The sequence below is a fragment of the Anomalospiza imberbis genome, chromosome 36 (assembly GCF_031753505.1).
Source record: "Anomalospiza imberbis isolate Cuckoo-Finch-1a 21T00152 chromosome 36, ASM3175350v1, whole genome shotgun sequence".
NCBI lineage: Eukaryota > Metazoa > Chordata > Aves > Passeriformes > Viduidae > Anomalospiza > Anomalospiza imberbis.
The window spans coordinates 1087005-1112694 of NC_089716.1; the positions used below are offsets into that span (position 1 = coordinate 1087005).

General features: G+C 55.9%; 2 pseudogenes; one reads left to right on the forward strand and one right to left on the reverse strand.

Moving 5' to 3' along the window:
• Nucleotides 1-25690, reverse strand: part of LOC137464098 (uncharacterized) — a 1364046-nt pseudogene that overhangs the window by 1079145 nt on the left and 259211 nt on the right.
• Nucleotides 234-3089, forward strand: LOC137464091 (class II histocompatibility antigen, B-L beta chain-like; annotated as a pseudogene).

The window sequence follows — 25690 nt, forward strand, 5'->3', positions numbered from 1 at the left end:
CCCAGCCGGGGCTGCAGCGTCCCGGAACCGCTCAGCCAATCCAAACGCAGCCAAAACGCGCTGCAGCCAATGGGAGCGCGAGGAGTTGAGGAGTCATCGGTTGTGTGGCAGAGCCTCGGCAATCGGTGCCCAAAAGTGCTCGGAGCCAATGAGAGCGCGCGGCGCTGCTGAGCCCGCGCTGCTCCGGACTGGTGCTGCCAGCGCAGCGCGGCCGCTCTGGGGCTGGTGCTCCCTGGGCGGCGCTGGCCATGGGGCGAGTGGCGGCAGCTGGGGCCGTACTGGTGGCACTGGTGGTGCTGGGAGCCCCCCCGGCTGCGGGCGCGGAGCTCTCGGGAGAGCGGGGGGGGCGGGAGGCGGTGGGACAGGGGGGAGAATGGGGAAAAGGGGGCGGTGGGAGCCCGAAATTGCAGGGGCAGGAGGAGGAGGGGACCCCGAAAGGAAGAGCGGGAGGGGCTGAGGATGGGGGGCAGGTGAGGAAGGGTCGGGAGAGGGTGGGAAAGTGGGGAAAAGGGGAGGGTAGGACCCCAAAACTGAGCGGGAAGGGGGGCTGGGCTTTTGGGGAAATATGTTTAAAAGGTTGAAACTCTCTCTGGGGAGAGGCTGAAAGTCGGAGGGGAGAGGATGTGGAAGGGCAAATGGGGGAAGAATGGAAAAGAGGAAGTGGCAGCTCGGGCAGGAGGGATCCATGGGTGCCCTGGGGCACAGGGAGTGCGGAGTGGGGATCCGGGGTGGATCCCGGAGCTCTGGGGCTGCTGGGGGGGCACCCCCGGACCTGTGTCCTGCACACACAGGGGTGTTCCAGTACGTGGGAAAGTCTGAGTGTCACTTCATGAACGGCACGGAGAAGGTGAGGTACCTGAGCAGGTTCATCTACAATCGGGAGCAGTACGCGATGTTCGACTGCGACGTGGGGCACTTTTTGGGGTTCACCCCCTATGGGGAGACAGCAGCCAGGTAATGGAACAGCGACCCAGACGTTATGGAGCAAAAAAGGGCTGCGGCGGACTGGCTGTGCCGGTACAACCACGAGTATCTCAGCCCGTTCCTCACGGAGCGCAGAGGTGAGCGCGGGGCAGAGCGTGTCCCCTCGGGCCCTGCCCTGGCAATGACCCTGAAGCCCCTCAAAACCTCCCTGGAATCGGCCCAGAGCCCTCAGCCCTCCTTGTGCCCATCCCCGAGACCTTGTGTCCCTGCCACTGACCCCCGTGGCTCTCCCAGTCCATCCCAGTCTCTCCCAGTGCCTCCCGGCTGTCCATCTCAGCCTAGCGTGGTGCTGCCGCCTCTCAGCCAATCAGAGCGCGTGTCTCTGATGACTCATCAGTTGCCAGGCAGACCCGCAGCGCCGAGTGCCCCGCACTGGACTCGGCCTCCCAGTGCCGCGCGCTTCGTTCCCAGTTCCTCCCAGTGCCGCCCCAGTCCCTCCCAGTCCATTCCCAGTTCACTCCTAGACCTCCATCCTCCCTCCCAGTGCCCCCCATCCCCTCCCATCTCTCTGAGTGCCACCTCAGTCCTTCCCAGTTCATTCCCAATCCCTCCCAAGGCCACCCCACCCCTCCCCTCTCTCTCCCAGTTTTCCCCAGCTGATCCCAGTCTGTCCCCGCTCTCTCCCAGTGTCCCCAAGCGTATCCATCTTGCTGGTGCCCTCGAGCTCTCAGCCCGGGGTTGCTCCGTGATGGATTTCTACCCTGCCCACACCCAGCTGAGGTGGTTCCAGGACCAGCAGGAGCTCTCTGTGGTGGCCACCGACATGGTCCCCAACAAGGACTGGACCTACCAGCTCCTGGTGCTGCTGGAAACACCCCCCTGGTGCGGGCTCACCTGCAGCTGCCAGGTGGAGCACGTCAGACTGGAGCACCCCCTGAGCTGGCACTGGGGTACGGGGGAGGAATTGGGGGCGCTGAGAGAGCCACTGGGATGTGCTGGGAGCAACTGGGAGGGAGTTGGAGACATGCTGGTTTCAGCTGGGAGAGGGGCTTGGAGGTGTGGAAGGGCTGAGAAGTGGTTTGAAGGATGCTGGGGAGGGTGGGATGGGATTCTGGGGGTCCTGGTGGACACTGGGAGGGAGTTTGGAGATGCTGGGTGAAATTGGGAGGGATTTGAGTGATCCTGGAGGGGATGGAAGGAGATTGGGGATGGCTAAACGAGGCTTGGGATGAAGTTGGTTCTGCTGGGAGGAGACTGGGAGGGGTCTGGGTGAGTCCTGGTGGGGCTGGGAAGGGACAGGGAGAGGGTTTGGGGGTCCTGGGGCGGTGCGCGGCGACTGGAAGGGGGCTGTGGGATTCTGACAAGAATGGGAGAGGTTTCCGTGGATCCTGGGGAGGTTGGGAAGAGATCAGGGAGAGGTTTCAGGGGGTCCTGGGTGGGCTGGGGGTGACTGGGAGGGTGCTTAGAAGGGCTTGGGGTGTGTGTGAGAGGTTTTGGGGGTCCTGACCCCTGCAGACACCCCAGAGATGCCACTGGATGCCGCCCACAGCAAGATGCTGACGGGGATCAGGGACTCCAAGTTGGGCTTCATCTTCCTGGCGCTGGGGCTCGGCTTCTACCTGGGCAAGAAGCTCAGGGGGGTCCCGGGAGTCGTGTCCCACCTCCCCCAGAGCGTGTGTGCTCCCCTGGGGCCCCCAGCCCGGTGTCACCCCCTTTTCTCTGCACACAGAACTCCTGAGCCGCCAGCGGCCGCAGCCCTTCCCCATGGCCTCGGGCTCGGCCAGGACCCCCCGCTCTGTCCCCATGCTGATTTTTGGGGGGGTCATGTGTCCACCCAGCCCACCTGCTCCCAGTGTTCCCAGTAAAACTTCCCAGTTAAACCCAGTCCAGTTTATGGGGGGCAGTGGGGAAGGACTTGGGAGGACCAAACCTGGGCACACGGAGGGAATTTATTACCAACCAAACACAGCAGCACAAGGAGAAGGGAAAGAAATCCCTCCAACACCTTCCCCCCACCCAATGGGGATCACCCACAACAGGGCTTATCCACGATGGAGAGACGGGGACAGCCGAGTTTAGACCAGAAGCCAATTTCATTGAGGGTACCAGGGGTTTATACAGGGTTTTACTTGTGTGGTGCTCAGACAGGGCTCGATGTTTGCTAACAATTTCCCATTGGTTACACATTCTTCATGACATCACGGCACCTGGGAACATTATCTTATCACAAAGTCTCACAACAGGTTGCTTGATCAACTCTCTTCCCTCACTCCAAGCTCTTCCCTCACTCGGGGCACTCGCACGGCTTCCCTTACTGGTGCCTCCGTTGGTGTCTGGTCAAGGTTGAGCTCTGTGAGAAGCTCTTCCCACACTCCCCACACTCGTAGGGCCTCTCCCCGCTGTGGATGCGCCGGTGCACGGTGAGGTTGAAGTTGCGGTTGAAGCCCTTCCCGCAGTCGGGGCAGCGGAAGGGCCTCTCCTCTGTGTGAATCCGCTCATGTAGGAGGAGATTGGGGCTGGCCTGAAACTTCTTCCCACACTGGGGACACTCGTAGGGCCTCTCCCCAGTGTGCATGCGCTGGTGTCTTCTCAGGGAAGAGCTCCACCCAAAGCTCTTCCCACATTCCAAGCACTCATAGGGCCGTTCCCCAGTGTGGATCACCTGGTGCTGGCTCAGGCCAGAGCTGTCACTGAAGCTCTCCCCACACTTCCCACACTCGTAGGGCCGTTCCCCAGTGTGGATCCTCTGGTGCTGCATCAGTTTGGAGCTGCAGCTGAATCCCAGCCCACATTCCAAGCAGGTGTAGGGCCTTTCCCCAGTGTGGATCACCTGGTGCCGGGTCAGACCAGAGCTGTGCCTGAAACCCTTCCCACACTCCCCACACTCGTAGGGCCGTTCCCCAGTGTGGATTCTCTGGTGCTGGATAAGGTGGGAGCTCTGGCTGAAACCCTTCCCACACTCCCCACACTTGTAGGGCCGTTCCCCAGTGTGGATCCTCTGGTGCCGGATCAGGTGCGAGCTCCGACTGAAGCACTGCCCACATTCCTTGCACTTGTGTGGCTTCTCCCTGCCATGAGGCTTTTCCACTAGCTCCGTGCTCCGGCTGGATCTCCGGCCGCCATCCTGGCTCAGGGGGGCTCTATCCTCCCCGCAGCTCCCTGGGCTGGGTTTGCAGCCCCTCCTCCTGCAGGATCTCTGGGGCTTTTCCTCCTCCTCCATTCAGCCACGCCCTGGAATGAAAAATCCTGCTTTGGGGAAAAAACAAGAGAAGAGCAACTTGGACTGGAGGTTCCTCCCTGCCCTACTTTATCTCAGGAAGTCATTGGGAATCTTGTGTCTGTGAGAACCTCCAAAAGACCAAGATTCACCCCAGATATCCTGCAAACTTCAAGACACAGATCAAAAACTCCCCAAACCTCATAATTCAGCAAAAACCAAAACCTCCTCCAAAAGATAAAGATTCAGCTGCCACATAAAACCAAAGCACCAACATTTAGCCCAAGCAAGCTCAGAAACACCAAGATTCACCCCGTGAAAATCCTGGATCCCCCTCCACAGTCACCTGCTGCATGTGGGGGGAGCAGCGCTCCTGGGGCTGGGGGGAGGCTGCAGACACAGGGAGGGGTGGAACCTTGTGCTGCTTCCTGTTTCTGCTCCTCCTCCTGTGACTCTGCTCTTCCTCACCCTCCTCTTCCTCCTGCTATTCCTCCTTCTCCTGCACAATCCCACCTTCTCCTGCCACGTCCATCCTTTGACCATTTTGTTCCTCAACCCTGCTTCTCCTTCCCTTCTCCTCCTGCCCCCAGGCCCAGCACCCACTGCCGGCTCCCTCTTCCCCCCAGACCCACAGCATCCCAGCACAGGGGCAGGGATGGAGCTGGGGCAGGTCGGGCTGGGGCAGCGCTGGGCTCTCGGCCGCTTCCGCCCGCACTCGGTCCCCACTGCAGCCGCTCCCACCAGCACAGCGCGGGGGGGCCCGGCCTTGGCGCTGCCCCACTCCCACCTCCCCAAATTCCCCTCGCGGGGACGATGGGGCCGAGGGGGGGGCGCAGGTGGGCTCCAGGTGGGGAACGCTGGGAGCTGCGAGTCTGCCTGGCAACTGGTGAGTCATCAGCGCCCTGCGCTCTGATTGGCTGAGCTCTGCCTGAGGGCTGGGGCTGCAGCAAAGAGGGGACACCCTGCTCCAGGGGGGATGTCCCGAAAACGGGGGACCCCCATGAAAGGAACAAGAGGAAAGTGTCTTTACAAACAGATGCTGTGAATCTCCTCCGAGATACGGCCAGGCACCTGTGCATAAGGAAGTGACAGGAGAAGCCATCGGTTTCAGGAAATGTTATCAATTGATGACACAGACTGCTGCTCAGCCAAGGTCCTGCTCAATTCATGAACTTCCCGAAGAACAACAAAGACTTAACAGAGCCAGGAATATCCTCTGCTATACAATAGTGGGGTGCACATGAAGGGGGTATGTAGGAGGTGGATTGGGAAGTCTGCACCTCTCAAGTACTTCAGCCAGTGGGGAAAGGGAGAGGGAGATGTGGCCAGGAGAACTGGGATGAAAAGGAGGCTGTGTGCTCCAACAACTGCAGAGATCCCATGGGGAATGTCCCATGGCCTCTCCCATTTCTAGGAATGAAATTACTTTTACAGGACTCCTCTGTCTGCTTTGTGGACAGAAACCTCTGCTGATGTCAATTTTCCCGCACACCCTGGGGCTCATCCGGAATTCCTTCCTCCGTCAGGGACGGCGGGTAGGGAGTGCAGCTGAAGGTGCCTCACCCACTTTGGGTGATCGGCTCCCTTGGCTGGCGGCGGCACCGGGGATCGATTGGCGACCCGGGAGTGACCAGGAGACAGACGAGGGACACATCAGGGGGGTCTGTGAAGAGTCAGCAGGGAGAGAGCACTGAAAATCTCAGCAGTGAGTGCACTGGGATCTTCGGGGAGTGAACATGGCAGGGCACCCAGGGAGGGGAGAAAAGGGAAAGCCAGGGAGGGGTCCTGGCCAAAGGGATGATGATCCCAAAATGTCTCTGAAGGGTCCCTTGGGAGAATGTTGAGGTAGTTTGCACATTCCCCCAGAGGTAATTAAGGACATGGACACCCAGGGGGGCAATAAGGGAAGTGGAGAAGGGATTTGGACAACAGGGGATGGATGGTGTTGGTGTGCTGGGAAGGGATCGGGTGCAGGGCAGTGTGCAGCAATATGGTGAAGGCAAGAAGCAGCAGGAGGAATCTATGTGGTAAGAAAAAGGATGGTGGAAAAGAGGAGGAAGAGAAAAATACAGAGGACTGGGATGTCTTTCAGCACTGTCCTATGCTCAGAATTTGCCAGCTGATCCAGATCCTTTCCATCCTGGGTTTCCAGGACAGGAAAAGAAGGAGGTCAGGATGTCAGGGGGTTTCTCTGTGGTGGGCAGTGGCAGCACCGGGCGCAGAGGTGCGGGACCGGGAGCACGGGCTGGGGGCCTGTGGGGAGCTGCGGGGCCGGGCCGGGGCTGTGGGGCAGCCGGGGCTCAGCGCCGGGCGCTGCCTGACCCCACCAGCCCCGGGCAGGGCCGGCAGTGGCCCCCGGCCCCCAGGAGCCTGCGGGACGCCCCGGCCGCTGCCCGGCCCCGTGGAGCTGCCGGCCCTGCCCGCCGGGGGGGCCGCCTTTGGACACGGCGGCAGGACAGGGACCGGCTCGGGGATACGGGCTGTGGAGGGGACCCTGAGCACAAGGAGAAAAACAAAGCAACATCTGGGAAATGCAGATTGTACATTGGGAAGGATCAGGATTTTCTATTAAGCATTTGGTTGGGGTTTCTGGAGAAAGGAAAGATTTTGCAGAAAGCTCAGCAGCTCTCAGAGGATGAGCACTCACATTGTCCTACATTGGCTGTATGATGCTTTTATCCCCAGTTGTCTGTTCTGTTTATGCTGAATAGTAAGTTTTTCCACCTTTAAGACTTGTTCCAGGAGTTAAGGGGCGGGAGAAGAAGCCCCGAGTTTGTTTTCAGGAACTGCACTCACTCCTCCACATTCCTGCTGCTGGGCTGCCTTGTCTGCGGACGGTCAGACAGCGAGACAGAGCTCTCCTTTGCTTTTTACTTAGTTTAAGCTAGCTGGGGCAAAGACGTTCACTGGACTGTGGCTTCTTCCTTTTCTTTGGACCCGCTCACACCTGCTCCGGACTGAACAGCCAGAAGAGATCAGCAGCTCGCAGCTGTGACCCAGCGGGCCGGGTCTGGGCCACGGCATTTCCAGTGCCGGAGCGACAGATCAGAGACTGAGTGAGCTGAGCTGCAGCCCAGGGGGATTTTTCTGAGTGTGTCTCTCTTTCTTGGAGTGGCAAGAACTTTCATTGTTTAATATTGATTAGGTGTGCTTGTTTAAGAAACAAGGTTTTTCCACTTTTCTCCAAAGAAAGATTTTTTTTCCCGAACCAGTTGGGGGGAGGGGCCGATTGAATCTGCTTTCTGGAGGAACACCTTCGGGGGTTCCTGTCCCAAATTTACCCTGACCAGGACACACAGGCAGTGAGCGGGGCTGCAGGAGTGGCAGAAGGCAGCCCTGGAGCACTTGGGCACAAAGGCACAGCAGATGAATGCAAGAAGGGATGAGCAAAAGGCCAAGCTGAAGGCAAAGGCCATGGCACAGCTCCTACAGCCCCTCTGGGATCAACCCCAGGGCCCAAGGGGGCCCCAGCACCCAGGGGACGGGGTCGGCCACAAGCACCTGGCAGAGGCATTGCCCTCCTGGGCAGGGGAGAGCCCACCCAAACAGCCCCTGGGAAGGAGTCAGGGCTGTAAACCAAGATGCCATGGGTACTGCTTTTGCCGTTGGCTTTGGCAAGAAGAAGAGCCAGACCCAGGGCAGATATTCAATTCTCTCCCTTGCAATTGATCTTGGGAATTCCTTACCCTGGTAATTCTCCACCCAGTGCAGGGTGGGGATAAGGGATGTACATTTAAAGCAGTCTGTGGCCAGAGTCCTGTCTCTTGTGAAATCTCTCCCACAGGAAGCTGGGCTGGCACAGAGCCTGCCTTGGCACTTTGCTGTTCCCAACATCCAAGCAGGACATCGGGCCCTGCCTAAGGAGGCCAAAGCAGCACCACTGGTGGCCAAGTGGCGTGGCCCATGCCAAGTGTCCCTGAGGCCAGAAACAGCCCCCAGCACAGCTGAGCACGGGGGGACCCCTCAGCCTGGGCTCCAGGGCTCTGAAGCCCCGGAGATTTGCACTTCCCGCCTGCAGCAGGAGCATGGGAGGCCCCCACGGAGCCTGCACTGAAGGCAGCGCAGCAGCAGCCAGGGCTCCACAGCGGGGCAAGCCCCTGGGCCTGCCCACACATCCTCTGCTCAAATCCTCTGCCTGGGCACCCTCCTTGGGCATCTCCAGCCACCGGGGCCAATCCTTGCTGCCACTGCTGCAGCTTCAGTGCTTTCTGGGCCTGCACTGCCACAGCTGCTGGCGAAGACAACGGCACAATTCCACTCTGGGTCTCAGTCACACTCACACACTGCGCTGCCTGGGATTGCATTGATGGAAAATACACCAGGTCATAGACTTTAACATTTTTAACATTTTATTTCTCTACTCAGCCTTGGTTTGCCTTGGCCTCAGGGAAAGAAATGGTTAAGGTTTTTTTAAGGGATGTTCCACCCCTCAATGGAGATGAGTTTAACATCTCAACACACTGGGAATGGCCCAAAAGATTCCCACAAAGATAACGCCCAGCAGCAAACAGCAACCAACACCTACCCCAGACACTGCCCCCGGCAGAGCTGGAGACACCTGCTCTGGAAAAGGCTGAGAAGGAAATCCAGCAGTTCCGACCTGATGAACAGCAGAAGCCAAGAAATCCGGGTCCAACAGGAACCCAGATACTAAAAACTGCACAACTTGAAACTACAGAACATTAAACCAATGGATTTAGATTGGTTCAGACTGTATCAAGTTTGGGAACAATCCAGTTAAACCCACGTGTCATGGAACGATTTTCTCTGCACACCCGGGCTATGTGGGGATGGAATGATTTCTGTTGCAGATCCTGGCCAGAATCAAGGAATGCCTTGACTCTAACACTAAACATATTGGTGGAGATTTTCTTTTTCCTGCAATTTCACTGCAAAGTTTATAGCAGTAGAGTATTTTTTGTAATAATCCTACTTCTATATTGCCGGTTAGGTTTGAGCCAGGGATGAGAGAATGAGTTTTTACTCCGAGGAGAAGCAGAAAAAACTTAATTGCCTTGGATTTTTTTGTGTATGTTTGTGCGAGAGATACCAAAATTTTGGTCTGGGTTTTTCGAAGTTCACCTTTAGGCTGCATTTTGCAAAATTAGAAGAGATTTAAAGGTGACCCTTTAACTCATAAATAGTAAATAGATGATTTGAAGGGGAAAAAAAAACAAAGCAGGAGGTTGGGGGGGGGGGGGGGGGGGGCACACAGGTGAGGCTGCTGGTGGCTGCTCTGGAAGAGAAGCTGCATTCCAGGCAGCCAGCAGAGGAGCTTTAGAAATGCAAATTAACACTGCTGGGGCAAAGTGGGGACAATGGACCTGCCTCTTCTTGCCTGGGGCAGGAATTGGGCTGATTCCCTCTGCCCCTCACCCCAAGCTCTGCCTGCCTGCACAGATGGAATCTGCACAGCTGAAGGCAGAGCCCATGGTGAGGATCTCTGACTCTGCAACAGAAATGGGTGAAGGTGCAAAGGGAAACAGCAAATGGAGAATGCTGTGAAAACTTCACTAAAATAAGGGGGGATCATCCCTGTGCCCACTCCAACATGTGCTGGCACTGTCTATGCTATACAGGGAGTATCAGAGCACTGGGGTTTTTGCTATAACAAGTTCTGGGAAATCAGTTGGAATTCAAGTATTTGATGATGTAATTAGACAAAAGCAGTCAATTGATGCAGCCCCAGCTGGAGGGAGCAACCAAAAATGGGGAAAAGATGAACGGCCACCAGAACAAATCCTACAACACCACGGACCAGCCCAGGGGAACCTGAACCAATTCATATCAGGAGACACAGCACCCATTTATCATTTCAATGGCATCATTAGATTACAAGCTGTCCTCGAAATAAGAACCAACCAGACACCTCCAGCTCCTGACCTTCCTGCCGACCCATCCACTGAAATGAGGAACACAACATTTCACCAGGGGATGGGATCAGGTTATCTGTTAGCAGAAAAAGAAGGAGTTTGTGGAAAACTAAATGACTCCAACTGCTGTTGGCAAAGAGATGACAAAGGAAAAGCAGTGAAAAAAGATAACAAAGGAAATAGGAGAGCAGTTTATGTATTGGTCCAAACATGGAAAGGCTGGGAGTGGGACACGGTTTTGTGGCTCCCTGGCACACCATGGGTTAAACGAATGCTGCTTCTCCTCTTCTGTGCTACAGCAACTCTCATCTTTTTACCATGCTCCACACCTTGGGAGTGCAGCTCATCAGCAGCTGAGCCAGGGGATGCAGGTGCCAGCCAGGCCTCCTGATCCAGAAACGGCTACAAAAGGACAGGGAATGAGGGCAGCGAGAATAATCCCAAAACCAAAGACGACTCAGGGAAAGAGACTGAGTCAATGGTAATTAATGTAAAGACAATTGTTGACAAAAAAGGATGAGGGATTGCAAGGAACAAAAAGAATGTGTCTTTAAAAGAAATGTTGTGAATCTCCTTGGAGATAGGGCCAGAAACTTGAAGATATTTAAAACAGTTATTAATTGACATGGACTGCTCCTCAGCCAAGGTCCGGCTAAATTCCTAACTTCAAGAGGAAGAACAAAGAGTTAATGCATGCATCAATTTAGGGTGTTATACTAAAGGGAGTGCATACTAAAGGGGACATACAGTAGGTAGAACGAGGAGTCTTGTACCTTCCAAGTACCTCAGCCACTGGGCAAAGAGAGAGGGAGATGCGGCCGGGAAAATGAGCATCAAAAGTAAAGCTAAGTTTTAAAGACCGCCTGAGAAATGACCCATGGCCTCTCCCTCAGCTCAGCAATAAAGTCACTTTTCAGGGACTTCTCTATCTCCTTTGTGCACAGAAACCTCCGGCGACGGGAATTTCCCGGCACGGGCCCGGCCACGGGGCAGCCACCTCTGTCCCAGCCACAGCAACCGGGACGAGCCAGCGCTGCTCCGGCAGCGGCTCCTGCCCAGGCAGCGGCGGGAAGGAGACCGCGGGCAGCCGCTCCCGCAGCGCCCTCAGCCCAGGGCCGGCACGGGCTGGACACGGCACCGCCAAGCCGCCGGAGCCCCCTGCCGCCCCCTCCGCCCGCAGCGAGCCCCGAGCCCCCGCAGAACCCGGCGCGGCTCCCACCTGCGCCGGGGCCGCCTCCGAGCTCCGCCAATGCCGCCTCCCCGCGCTCCGGCCGCTGCCGCCGCTCCCGGGCCCGCACAGACGCTCCGCCAATGGCGCCGCTGCCGAGCCAGGGCCGCCCTCAGGCCGCCAGCGGGGCCGTGCTTCGCCCCGCTCTCACCCATCAGCGCGCCAGAACCGCGACTGACGGACAGGGAGGAGGTGGCCTCGGCAGGGGCCGCCCCTGGGGTCCGGGTGCCTGCGGCCACCAACGAGGAGGAGGCGGCCACCGGAAGGGGACAGCGCTCGGAGGTGGCCCTGGGGCCCCTGGAGCACTTGCTGGCCGCGTGGAAAAGAGCCAGGTGTTTCGTCTGGGGGATGTGTCGCCGGCTCGAGACCATCGAGGCCATCCTGCAGGGAACAAATGAGGCGTCCCCCGATGTCCTCAGGGACTTGGTGGCCAAGGCGGCCATGGCCGAGCGGCTGTGGGAGGCCAGTGCCCGCCTGGCCACGCGTCACCTGCTGGGGATACTTGGGGACATCTGCAGGCTCCTCGTGAAGCCCCCCGGTGGCCCCAGTTGCCGCACAGTGGCTGAGCGGAGCCAAAAAGCCATTGCGGACATCCCGAGGCTGCTGCAGGGACAGCGATGTCACCGCAGTGATGTCATCAGAGTGATGACATCATCGGGGACATCGCTGCTGTCACTTGTCCCCTCCCTGCGCAGGCTTTGAGACAAATTTGGGGAATTTTCTGGGAATTTTCACCGAAATTTCCCAGATGCTGATGGGAAGCATCAAGCAGCAAGACCCAAATGCTGATGGGAATTCCTGGGGTGACATCACTGGGGACACTTGGGGACATTCTGAGCACAATCAGAATGCTTTTGCATTTCTCTGTTGGCTTTTGCATTTCTCTGTTGGCTTTTGCAGGTTCCTATTGACCACGAGCATTTTGCTCTGCTGCTCAATACTGATTTTGATTATCGATAATTCCTTGCAGCTGCTCGCTGGCACAATAAAATCTCAGAGTTGGCACGGACAAGTCCAAGGCTGTGAGAGCTTTCTGCCAGGTTTTGGGAACCCTTGACTGTGAAAAACGCCAATCACTTGTTTTAAAATCTTCATTGTAATAAAATAGTCATAAAAACCGGAATAAAAGTGAGAGCAATGAGAATTTGGACAATCAGAGTTAGGACAATAAAGGACAATAAAAAGGAAAGAATTACAGACGTCCGGGTAGGTTTGGGCACTGAGCCACAAAAACATGCCTGGCTAACAAAGGGTTAACCCTTAAAAGCAATAGCCTGTTGCACATTCAAATATCTCACCCACTATGCATAAATTCTTTTCAAACAAAGGGTGTTCTCTGCTTTTTGTCAGCTTTTTCCCCTCAATCCCGGTGGCTCATTACAGACAGAGGAGAGGTGTAAGAATGTTTGTCTTTTCCCAGAAGGAGGCAGTAACTCTTGCTGTTATCTCCCTGCGAAGAATTTCTTAATTATCCTACCCATTCCTTGAGCTAGTTACAAAAAATATCTTACATCGCATAGTTTCTATTTTGACATTATGTCATAACCCAAAACTGCATTTCCCACACTACTTCAAAAGGATTAATACAGCACTACAAAATAACTGTGCAACACAGCACACAGAGTATCCAAGTTAATATTTGCCAAGAGCCGATCATTCAATCTGCATTTTTCACACTGACAAATCCATTGCTCACATCCCTGGGCCCCCCCGGTCCCGGCGCTGCTCCCGGGGGTCCCGCGGCTCCGGGGGCTCAAAGGGGAGGGGGCGGAACCCCCGTGATGGGTGGGGGGCACAAAGGGGGGTCCGGGCCCGGTGCTCGGGGGGGTCGGTGCTCGAGGGGGGGTCGGGGGCACTGAAGGGGGTGCGGGTGCGGTTTTTGGGGGGTCCCGGTGCCCGGGGAGGGGGGGTCAGTGCTCAGCAGCGGGGGCTGCCTGGGGCCCCCCCCGGGCCCCCCAAATCCCAGCCGGGTGTGAAAAACAAAGTTCACTCTTGGAGATTTGTAAAAGTTTGATAAGGGATAAAAAAGGGTTTTCGGCCAAAGAACCCGCCCTTAACTTAACCCTTCGTTCTCCGGATCCGGTTCCACAGCAGGGCTACAAACACATCCCTGAGTTTTGACATTATTCAAACACTCCCGGGAGCTTTGGATGTTCCAGGAACTCTTGTTTGGTTCTCACCTCTGACTTGTCTGCAGGACATTCTGCAGATTAAGTCAATACATTTGATTTCTTCTCGTGGTTCCATCCTGTTGTTTCAGAGCCCCTGATAAATTCATAAACGCTTCTCAGGTTTGTGTCACTGTTATCACCTGGTGAGGCTGGTCCACAGATGGGAGAAACAATGGAGTTGTTTTCCACCCGAGTCAGTCACACAGAAGCATTTTAACATTGCATAGTCTCTATTTCAATATTTGTTATTGATCTATTTCATATTCATCTATTTTTAATATTTGAAGGTCTAGGAGAGAATATCTATTTGTTACTCTAGCATTAAATTGGTTACACGGTGCACACATAAACGGATCGATTTTATTGTACCAGCGAGCAGCTACAAGGAATCATCAATAATCAATCTCAATATCAAGTACCAGAGCAAAGTCCTTGTGATCAACAGCAACGCGCAGAAGCCAGTGCAGAAATGCAGAAGCCAATTATTCTATTGTCATTCATAACCCGGCTCTGCTGCAGCCACAGCAGAAAGCTGCCTCTGCTGCAAGGCACCGAGGGGGTCATTCACCCCCTGACCCGCCCCCGCCTCCATGAGTGTCCCCAGAGCGTCCTCAGAGTGTCCCCAAGTGTCCCCAGTGACGTCACCCAGGAATTCCCATCAGCATCTGGGACAATTTCAATGAAACTTCCCAGAAAATTCCCCACATTTGTCTCAAATCCCATGTGGGGAGGGGAGAGGGGACAAGTGACAGCAGCGATGTCCCTGATGATGTCACCATCCCCGATGACGTCACAGCGGTGACATCACTGTCCCTGCAGCAGCCTCGGGATGTCCTCTGTGAAAAATGCATATTTTATGATTGGCTTTTCACAAATATTAAATTGAATACTATATGAAATACATTGATTAGAAGTGCTGTATTAACATTTTGATAGAATGGTAAATGTAGTTTTGTAGTTAAAATGAAGCTTTAGTAGTTAAAATAGAAACTATGTATGTGGGGTTTTTTTTTTTTTTTAAATAATGAGATACTGGCTTCGAGATAAGAGTCACAGAACACCCAAATCATCCAGAGAAGAGGAATTTATGGGTTTCTTATCAGAAGAAGGTAATTTCTTCAGGCCTTGCTCAGACTGGAAGACCTCCTGGGGATTAAAAGAAGGAGTTGACCAATTCCAGAGAGAGTTTCTTATTTTAAACAGAATGTATGCATAACCATGAGGTATGTATGAATATGCAACAGTGAATGGATCTTAAGAGTTATTCCTTTGTTCACAAAACATGTTGTCCTAGCTTAAGTGCCCGAGAGCATCCAGATGTCCGTAATTCTTTGTTTTTTATTCTCTTGTAATTGTCCTAACTCTAAATTTTTATTACTCTAATCGTATTACTATTTTTATAACCATTTCATTATCATTAAACTTTTAAAAGTTGTAAAAACAAGTGACTGGCGTTTTTCCCGCTGCAGCACTTGGAGGGGGGCTGTGCCCCAGGGGATGGACTCCGGTTGGAGAAGTTCCTGGAGAAGTCTCCGGTGGGAGAGAGCGCAGGCTGCAGCAGGGGAACGACTCCTGTCCCTGGGCAGAGGGAGAAGCCACGGGGGATGAACTGAGCACGGCCCCATTCCCTGTCTCCTGCACTGCCGGGGGAGGAGGTGCAGCTGGAAGGAGGGAGGCGTGGGGAAAGCTGCATTCAAGGCTCTTCATTGACTTCTCATTGTCCTGCTCGGAGCTTTTGGAGTTTTGTGCCAGAAATCTCTCCCCTCCCCCACTCCCCCACAGGGCTTTGGGGCGGTTTTCCCTTTTTGGGGGAAATCAAAGCGATGCGCTGATGCTCCGAATTAGGGGGCAGGAGAAGTGGGGCTGCTGGGCTTCCCGCAGAGCCGGAGGCAGCGAAGGCGAAGGCGCAGGGCCGGGAAAGCCGTGTCGGGAGGTGCGGAGCAGTTTGTTGGTGCTGCAGATCGATGCCGGCCCGGGCCCGGGCCCGTTCCAGGGCTGTTCCTCATCTCCGGCTTTGCCCTCCCACAGCCCGGGGGGCCCTGAGAGCGCGGGGCGAGGCTGTGCCGTGTGCAGAGCCCGCCCCTCGCTGCCATTGGCCGCTGATGCCGTCAGTCGCGGTTCTGGCGCGCTGATTGGTGAGAGCGGGGCGAAGCACGGCCCCGCTGGCGGCCTGAGGGCGGCCCTGGCTCGGCAGCGGCGCCATTGGCGGAGCGTCTGTGCGGGCCCGGGAGCGGCGGCAGCGGCCGGAGCGCGGGGAGGCGGCATTGGCGGAGCTCGGAGGCGGCCCCGGCGCAGGTGGGAGCCGCGCCGGGTTCTGCGGGGGCTCGGGGCTCGCTGCGGGCGGAGGGGGCGGCAGGGGGCTCCGGCGGCTTGGCGGTGCCGTGTCCGGCCCGTGCCGGCCCTGGGCTGAGGGCACTGCGGGAGCGGCTGCCCGCGGTCTCCTTCCCGCCGCTGCCTGGGCAGGAGCCGCTGCCGGAGCAGCGCTGGCTCGTCCCGGTTGCTGTGGCTGGGACAGAGGTGGCTGCCCCGTGGCCGGGACCGTGCGGGGAAATTCCCGTCGCCGGAGGTTTCTGTGGCCAGAGGAGACCGAGGAGTCCTGTCAAAGTGACTCGATTGCTGAGCAGAGGGAGAGGCCGTGGGGCATTGCCATGCGGGCTCTGCCCTTGTTGTAGCACGCTGCCTCCTTTGGATGCTCATTTTCCCGGCCTCATCTCCCTCTGCCTTTGCCCACTGGCTGAGGGACTTGGAAGGTTCAGACTTCCCGATCCGCCTGCTGCCTGTCCTCGTTCATATGCACCCCTCCTTGTGGATGACAGCCGATATTCACGGCTCTGTTTGGTCTTTGTTCTTCGGGAAGTTGAGGAGTTTAGCGGGACTTTGAGCAGCTGTCTGGGTCCATTTGTAACATTTATTGGAACGGATGGTTTCTCCGTTACTTCCTCATCTCCAAGTCGCTGGCCCTATCTCCAGGCAGATTCACTCATTGACTCTGTTTTGTTCTTCCCGGGTCCTCTTTGGTTTTGGGATTATTCTCGCTGCCCTCATTCCCTGTCCTTTTGTAGCCGTTTCTGGATCAGGAGGCCTGGCTGCCACCTGCATCCCCTGGCTCAGCTGCTGGATGAGCTGCACTCCCAAGGTGTGGAGCATGGTAAAAAGATGAGAGTTGCTGTAGCACAGAAGAGGAGAAGCAGCATTCGTTTAACCCATGGTGTGCCAGGGAGCCACGAAACCGTGTTCCACTCCCATCCTTTCCATGTTTGGACCAATACACAAACTGCTCTCCTATTTCCTTTGTTATCTTTTCTCACCGCTTTTCCTTTGTCGTCTCTTTGCCAACAGCAGTTGGAGTCATTTAGTTTTCCACAAACTCCTGTTTTTTCTGCTAATAGATAATGTGATCCCATCCCCTGGTGAAATGTTGTGTTCCTCATTTCAGTGGATGGGTCGGCAGGAAGGTCAGGAGCTGGAGGTGTCTGGTTGGTTCTTATTTCGAGGACAGCTTGTAATCTAATGATGCCATTGAAATGATAAATGGGTTCTGTGTCTCCTGATACGAATTGGTTCGGGATCCCAGGGGCTGGTCCGTGGTGTTGTAGGATTTGTTCTGGTGGCCTTTCTCCTTTTCTCCTTTTTTGGGCGCTCCCTCCAGCCGGGACTGCATCAATTGACAGCTTTTTCCTAGTTACATCATCAAATACTTGAATTCCAACTGATTTCCCTGAACTTGTTATAGCAAAAAACCCCAGTGCTCTGATACTGCCTGTATAGCATAGACAGTGCCAGCACATGTTGGGGTGGGCACAGGGATGATCCCCCCTTATTTTAGTGAAGTTTTCACAGCATTCTCCATTTGCTGTTTCCCTTTGCAGCTTCACCCATTTCTGTTCCAGAGTCAGAGATCCTCACCATGGGCTCTGCCTTCAGCTGTGCAGATTCCATCTGTGCAGGCAGGCAGAGCTTGGGGTGAGGGGCAGAGGGAATCAGCCCAATTCCTGCCCCAGGCAAGAAGAGGCAGGTCCATTGTCCCCACTTTGCCCCAGCAGTGTTAATTTGCATTTCTAAAGCTCCTCTGCTGGCTGCCTGGAATGCAGCTTCTCTTCCAGAGCAGCCTTCAGCAGCCTCACGTGTGGACCCCCACAACCTGCTGCTTTTTTCATTTTTCCTTCAAATCAACTATTTACTGTTTATGAGTTAAATGGTCACCTTTAAATCTCTTCTAATTTTGCAAAATGCAGCCTAAAGGTGAACGTCGAAAAACCCAGACCAAAATTTTGGTATCTCTCACACAAACATACACAAATAAATTCCAAGGCAATTAAGTTATTTCTACTTCTCCTCGGAGTAGAAACTCATTCTCACATCCCTGGCCGAAACCTAACCGGCAATATAGAAGTAGGATTATTACCAAAAATACTCTTCTGCTATAAACTTTGCACTGAAAGTGCAAGAAAAAAAAAAAAAAAAAAAAAAAAAAAAAAACAAAACTCCACCCATGTGTTTAGTGTTAGAGTCAAGGCATTCCTTGATTCTGGCCAGGATCTGCAACAGAAATCATTCCATCCCCACATAGCCCAGATGTGCAGAGAAAATCGTTCCATGACACGTGGGTTTAACTGGATTTTTCCCATACTTGATACAGTCTGAACCAATCTAAATCCATTGGTTTAATGTTCTGTAGTTTCAAGTTGTGCAGTTTTTAGTATTTGGGTTCCTGTTGGACCCGGATTTCTTGGCTTCTGCTGTTCATCAGGTCGGAACTGCTGGATTTCCTTCTCAGCCTTTTCCAGAGCAGGTGTCTCCAGCTCTGCTGGGGGCAGTGTCTGGGGTAGGTGTTGGTTGCTGTTTGCTGCTGGTCGTTATCTTTGTGGGAATCTTTTGGGCCATTCCCAGAGTGTTGAGATGTTAAACTCATCTCCACTGAGTGGTGGAACATCCCTTAAAAAAAACTTTACCATTTCTTTCCCCGAGGCCAAGGCAAACCAAGGCTGAGTAGAGAAATAAAATGTTATAAATGTTCAAGTCTATGACCTGGTGTATTTTCCATCAGTGCAATCCCAGGCAGCGCAGTGTGTGAGTGTGGCTGAGACCCAGAGTGGAATTGTGCCGTTGTCTTCGCCAGCAGCTGTGGCAGTGCAGGCCCAGAAAGCACTGAAGCTGCAGCAGTGGCAGCAAGGATTGGCCCCGGTGGCTGGAGATGCCAAAGGAGGGTGCCCAGGCAGAGGATTTGAGCAGAGGATGTGTGGGCAGGCCCAGGGGCTTGCCCCGCTGTGGAGCCCTGGCTGCTGCTGCGCTGCCTTCAGTGCAGGCTCCGTGGGGGCCTCCCATGCTCCTGCTGCAGGCGGGAAGTGCAAATCTCCGGGGCTTCAGAGCCCTGGAGCCCAGGCTGAGGGGTCCCCCATGCTCAGCTGTGCTGGGGGCTGTTTCTGGCCTCGGGGACACTTGGCATGGGCCACACCACTTGGCCACCAGTGGTGCTGCTTTGGCCTCCTTAGGCAGGGCCCGATGTCCTGCTTGGATGTTGGGAACAGCAAAGTGCCAAGGCAGGCTCTGTGCCAGCCCAGCTTCCTGTGGGAGAGATTTCACAAGAGACAGGACTCTGGCCACAGACTGCTTTAAATGTACATCCCTTATCCCCACCCTGCACTGGGTGGAGAATTACCAGGGTAAGGAATTCCCAAGATCAATTGCAAGGGAGAGAATTCAATATCTGCCCTGGGTCTGGCTCTTCTTCTTGTCAAAGCCAACAGCAAAAGCCGTGCCCATGGCATCTTGGTTTACAGCCCTGACTCCTTCCCAGGGGCTGTTTGGGTGGGCTCTCCCCTGGCCAGGAGGGCAATGCCTCTGCCAGGTGCTTGTGGCCGACCCCGTCCCCTGGGTGCTGGGGCCCCCTTGGGCCCTGGGGTTGATCCCAGAGGGGCTGTAGGAGCTGTGCCATGGCCTTTGCCTTCAGCTTGGCCTTTTGCTCATCCCTTCTTGCATTCAGCTGCTGTGCCTTTGTGCCCAATTGCTCCAGGGCTGCCTTCTGCCACTCCTGCAGCCGCGCTCACTGCCTGTGGGTGCTCATCCCCTGAGAGCTGCTGAGCTTTGTGCAAAATCTTTCCTTTCTCCAGCGAGCCAAAGAAAATGCTTAATAGAAAATCCTGATCCTTCCATGTACAATCTGCATTTCCCAGATGTGTCTTTGTTTTCCTCCTTGTGCTCAGGGTCCCCTCCCCAGCCCGTATCCCAGAGCCGGTCCCTGTCCTGCCGCAGTGTCCAAAGGCGGCCCCCCCGGCGGGCAGGGCCGGCAGCTCCACGGGGCCGGGCAGCGGCCGGGGCGTCCCGCAGGCTCCTGGGGGCCGGGGGCCACTGCCGGCCCTGCCCGGGGCTGGTGGGGTCAGGCAGCGCCCGGCGCTGAGCCCCGGCTGCCCCACAGCCCCGGCCCGGCCCCGCAGCTCCCCACAGGCCCCCAGCCCGTGCTCCCGGTCCCGCACCTCTGTGCCCGGTGCTGCCGCTGCCCACCACAGAGAAACCCCCTGGCATCCTGACCTCCTTCTTTTCCTGTCCTGGAAACCCGGGATGGAAAGGATCTGGATCAGCTGGCAAATTCTGAGCATAGGACAGTGCTGAAAAACATCTCAGTCCTCTGTATTTTTCTTTTCCTACTCTTTTTTATTATCCTTTTTTTACCACATAGATTCCTTTTGCTGCTTCTTGCCTTCACCACATTGCTGCACACTGCCCTTCACCTGATCCCTTCCCAGCACACCAACACCATCCATCCCCTGTTGTCCAAAGCCCTTCTCCTCTTCCCTTATTGCCCCCACGGGTGTCCATGTCCTTAATTACCTCTGGGGGAATGTGCAAACTACCTCAACATTCTCCCAAGGGACCCTTCAGAGACATTTTGGGATCATCATCCCTTTGGCCAGGACCCCTCCCTGGCTTTCCCTTTTCTCCCCTCCCTGGGTGCCCTGCCATGTTCACTCCCCGAAGATCCCAGTGCACTCACTGCTGAGATTTTCAGTGCTCTCTCCCTGCTGACTCTTCACAGACCCCCCTGATGTGTCCCTCGTCTGTCTCCTGGTCACTCCCGGGTCCCCAGTCGATCCCCGGTGCTGCCGCCAGCCAAGGGAGCCGATCACCCAAAGTGGGTGAGGCACCTTCAGCTGCACTCCCTGCCCGCCGCCCCGGATGGTGGAAGGAATTCCGGATGAGCCCCAGGGTGTGTGGGAAAATTGACATCAGCAGAGGTTTCTGTCCACAAATCAGACAGAGGAGTCCTGTAAAAGTAATTTCATTCCTAGAAATGGGAGAGGCCATGGGACATTCCCCGTGGGATCTCTGCAGTTGTTGGAGGACACAGCCTCCTTTTCATCCCAATTCTCCTGGCCACATCTCCCTTTCCCTTTCCCCACTGGCTGAAGTACTTGAGAGGTGCAGACTTCCCAATCCACCTGCTACATACCCCCTTCATATGCACCCCACTATTGTATAGCAGATGATATTCCTGGCTCTGTTAAGTCTTTGTTGTTCTTCGGGAAGTTCATGAATTGAGCAGGACCTTGGCTGAGCAGCAGTCTGTGTCATCAGTTGATAACATGTCCTGAAACCGATGGCTTCTCCTGTCACTTCCTTATGCGCAGGTGCCTGGCTGTATCTCGGAGCAGATTCACATCATCTGTTTGTAAAGACACTTTCCTGTTGTTCCTTTCATGGGGGTCCCCCGTTTTCGGGACATCCCCCCTGGAGCAGGGTGTCCCCTCTTTGCTGCAGCCCCAGCCCTCAGGCAGAGCTCAGCCAATCAGAGCGCAGGGCGCTGATGACTCACCAGTTGCCAGGCAGACTCGCAGCTCCCAGCGTTCCCCACCTGGACCCCACCTGCGCCCCCCCCTCGGCCCCATCGCCCCCGCGAGGGGAATTTGGGGAGGTGGGAGTGGGGCAGCGCCAAGGCCGGGCCCCCCCGCGCTGTCCTGGCGGGAGCGGCTGCAGTGGGGACCGAGTGCGGGCGGAAGCGGCCGAGAGCCCAGCGCTGCCCCAGCCCGACCTGCCCCAGCTCCATCCCTGCCCCTGCGCTGGGATGCTGTGGGTTTGGGGGGAAGAGGGAGCCGGCAGTGGGTGCTGGGCCTGGGGGCAGGAGGAGAAGGGAAGGAGAAGCAGGGTTGAGGAACAAAATGGTCAAAGGATGGACGTGGCAGGAGAAGGTGGGATTGTGCAGGAGAAGGAGGAATAGCAGGAGGAAGAGGAGTGTGAGGAAGAGCAGAGTCACAGGAGGAGGAGGAGGAGCAGAAACAGGAAGCAGCACAAGGTTCCACCCCTCCCTGTGTCTGCAGCCTCCCCCCAGCCCCAGGAGCGCTGCTCCCCCCACATGCAGCAGGTGACTGTGGAGGGGGATCCAGGATTTTCACGGGGTGAATCTTGGTGTTTCTGAGCTTGCTTGGGCTAAATGTTGGTGCTTTAGTTTTATGTGGCAGCTGAATCTTTATCTTTTGGAGGAGGTTTTTGCTCACTTTTGATGTTTGGGGAGTTTTTGATCTGTGTCTGGAAGTTTGCAGGACTTTTGGGCTGAATCTTAGTGTTTTGGAGGTTCTTACACACAAAAACTCACCAATGACTTCTTGAGATGAACTTGGGCAGGGAGGAACCTCCAGTCCAAGGTGCTCTCTTGTTTTTTTCCCCAAACCAGGATTTTTCATTCTCAGGGTGTGGCTGGATGGAGAAGGAGGAAAAGCCCCGGACATCCTGCAGGAGGAGGGGCTGCAAACCCAGCCCAGGGAGCTGTGGGGAGGAAAGAGCCCCCCTGAGCCAGGAAGGCGGCCGGAGATCCAGCCAGAGCACGGAGCTTCTGGAGAAGCCTCATGGCAGGGAGAAGCCACACAAGTGCTTGGAATGTGGGCGGGGCTTCAGCTGCAGCTCCAAGCTGATCGAACACCAGAGGATCCACACTGGGGAAAGGCCCTATGAGTGTGGGGAGTGTGGGAAGGGATTCAGCCACAGCTCCACCCTGATCCAGCACCAGGTGATCCACACTGGGGAACGGCCTTACCAGTGCTTGGAATGTGGGAAGAGCTTTGGGTGGAGCTCCGAACTGAGAAGACACCGGCGCATCCACACCGGGGAGAGGCCCTACGAGTGTGGGGAGTGTGGGAAGAGCTTCATGCACAGCTCCCACCTGATCCAGCACCAGGTGATCCACACTGGGGAACGGCCCTACACCTGCTTGGAATGTGGGAAGAGCTTTGGGCGGAGCTCCAAACTGAGAAGACACCTGCGCATCCACACTGGGGAGAGGCCCTACGAGTGTCCCCAGTGTGGGAAGAGGTTTCACACCAGCTGCAATGTCCTCCTACATGAGCGGATTCACACAGATGAGAGGCCCTTCCGCTGCCCTGACTGCGGGAAGGGCTTCAACCAAAACTCCCACCTCACCGTGCACCGGCGCATCCACAGTGGGGAGAGGCCCTACGAGTGTGGGGAGTGTGGGAAGAGCTTCTCCAGGAGCTCAAACTTGACCCAACACCAACGGAGACACCACTAAGGGAAGCCCTGCGAGTGCCTCGAGTGAGGGAAGAGCTTGCAGTGAGGGAAGAGAGTGAGGGAAGAGCTTTGTGTGCTGCTCCAGCTCCATCCCCCATGGGCAGATCTGGGCTGGATGATCCCCAGTGACCCCCGTTGGGCAGAGCCCTGGTGCCCCCGAATGGGGAATAAAACAGAGAGTTAAACAATGGAGCTGATAAAGGGGCCGATATCTGAGGCCTGACTGAGCAGAAACTGTGGGAGACACAGACACAGTTTAAGTCTCCCTGGGCAAGAAGTGACCAAGCAACCTGTTGTGAGACTTTGTGATAAGATAATGTTCCCAGGTGCCGTGATGTCATGAAGAATGTGTAACCAATGGGAAATTGTTAGCAAACATCGAGCCCTATCTGAGCACCACACAAGTAAAACCCTGTATAAACCCCTGGTACCCTCAATGAAATTGGCTTCTGGTCTAAACTCGGCTGTCCCCGTCTCTCCATCGTGGATAAGCCCTGTTGTGGGTGATCCCCATTGGGTGGGGGGAAGGTGTTGGAGGGATTTCTTTCCCTTCTGCTTGTGCTGCTGTGTTTGGTTGGTAATAAATTCCCTCCGTGTGCCCAGGCTGGGTCTGTTGTCCCCATGCCAGGGGCAGAGTGACAGCAGGGCTGGGGGGACACACAACCCCCCCCAAAATCAGCGCGGGGACGGAGACCACGGGGAGGGGCTGTGGCTCCTCGCGGCTGAGGAGCTCTGTGTGCAGAGAAAAGGGGTGACACCGGGCTGGGGGCCGCGGGGGGAGCAGACATGCTCTGGGGGAGGGGGGACACCACCCCCGGGACCACCCTGGCCTTCTTGCCCAGGTAGAAGCCGAGCCCCAGCGCCAGGAAGATGAAGCCCAACTCGGAGTCCCTCATCCCCATTGGCATCTTTCTGTGGGCGGCGTCCGGCAACATCTCTGGGGGATCTGCAGGGGTCAGGACCCCCCAAAACCTCTCACAGACACCCCAAGCCCCTCCAAGCATTTTCCCAGTCACCCCCAGCCCACCCAGGACCTCCTGAAACCTTCGCAAGATCCCTTCCTAACTTCCCCAGCACCCTCCAAAACCTCTCCCATTCCCCTCAGGATCCCACCACCCCTTTCCAGTTGTCCCTACAGCCCCAGGACCCCCAAGCCCTCTCCCAGTCCCTTCCCAGCCCCACCAGGACTCACCCAGACCCCTCCCTGTCCCTTCCCAGCACAACCAATCTCATCCCAACCTCTGCTTTTCCATCCCCAATCTCCTTCCAGCTCCTCCAGGCTCACTCCAATCCCTCCCAGTCACACCCAGCACCCCCAAACTCCCTCCCAGTGTCCACCAGGACCCCTGGAACCCCATCCCACCCTCCCCAGCATCCTTCAAACCACTTCTCAGCCCTTCCACACCCCCGAGCTCCTCTCCTATTGAAACCAGGCTATCTTGAACTCCTTCCCAGTTGCTCCCAGCACACCCCAATCCCCCTCCCAGCCCCCCCAGTCCCTCTCCCACTGTCCCTGGCGCTGTGGGAGCCGGGACGTGCCCCAGTGCCGGCTCAGGGGGTGCTCCTGGCTGATGTGCTCCACCTGACAGCTGCAGGTGACCCCGCACTGGGAGTGGGGGGTTTCCAGCAGCACCAGGAGCTGGTGGCTCCAGTCCCCATTGGGGACCACGTCGGTGACCACCACATGCCTCAAGAGCTCCTGCTGGCCCTGGAACCACCTCAGCTGGATGTGGGCAGGCTAGAAATCCATCACGGAGCAGAGCAGGTGACCAGGGCCGGGCTGGAGCTCGAGGGTACCAGCGAGATGGACACAGTGGGACGGGCCCTGGGAGAGTTTGGGGACACACTGGGGTCAGCTGGGGGGAACTGGGAGAGGTGGGAGAGGGCTGGTGTGGCATTGAGAGGGACTGGGAATGAAATTGGATAGGGTGGGGGAAGGCTGGGACAGAGGGGTGGTCTGGGTTTGGGCTGAAAAGGACTTGGAATGGACTGAGAGGGCACTGGGAGAGAGGGTGGAGGTTTGGGAGTGGAGTTAGAGGGACTGGGATAGACTCTTATTGGAATGGCTGTGGACTGAGAGGAATTGGGAGGGACTTTGGGGACCCTGGGAGGGACTGTGAGGTCACTGGGAGACACTGGGATGGACTGGGAGAGGCACCGGAGTCCCTTGGGGTGAGGGGGCAGGAGGCACAAGGAGGGCTGGGGGCTCTGGGGCGATTCCCAGGTCTCAGGTGTCTGGCAGTAGAGGTGACCCCGAAAATGCAAAAGTCCTTGTTTCCCAGCCCGCGCAGCCAAAGAAGAAGTCCGAATGAATAGGGTTGGCTTCTCAAGGTCATTTATTTTCTCTTATCTGTTGTTGGGATCTGTGATTTTTAGATGATCCCAAGATGGTAAAGTCTCTGTCTTTCAGCCCCGCTGCCAAAGAAGGAGTCGTAATTCATCTGTGCTGGTTTTCAAGGGTGTTTATTTCTTCTTATCTAAAATATTTTCTCTCTGACCTGCAGCAGGTCTGTCTCGCAGGACAGCGTGCAGGGCTCTGCCCCTCAGTGGGATGTTACAAACATTATGTACCAAAAACTACTATGTGTTTTATTTACAATAACGTGCCAATATCTATCACCCATGTTGAACAGTGTGTCCCCAGCCTAAACCAATAAAAAAATGCCAACACCACAGTGAAACGTGGAGGGCATGAAGAAGAAGAAGAAAAAGGACAAGGCACACCCAGTTTCCTCCATCTTGCCTCCTTTGAACCCCTTAC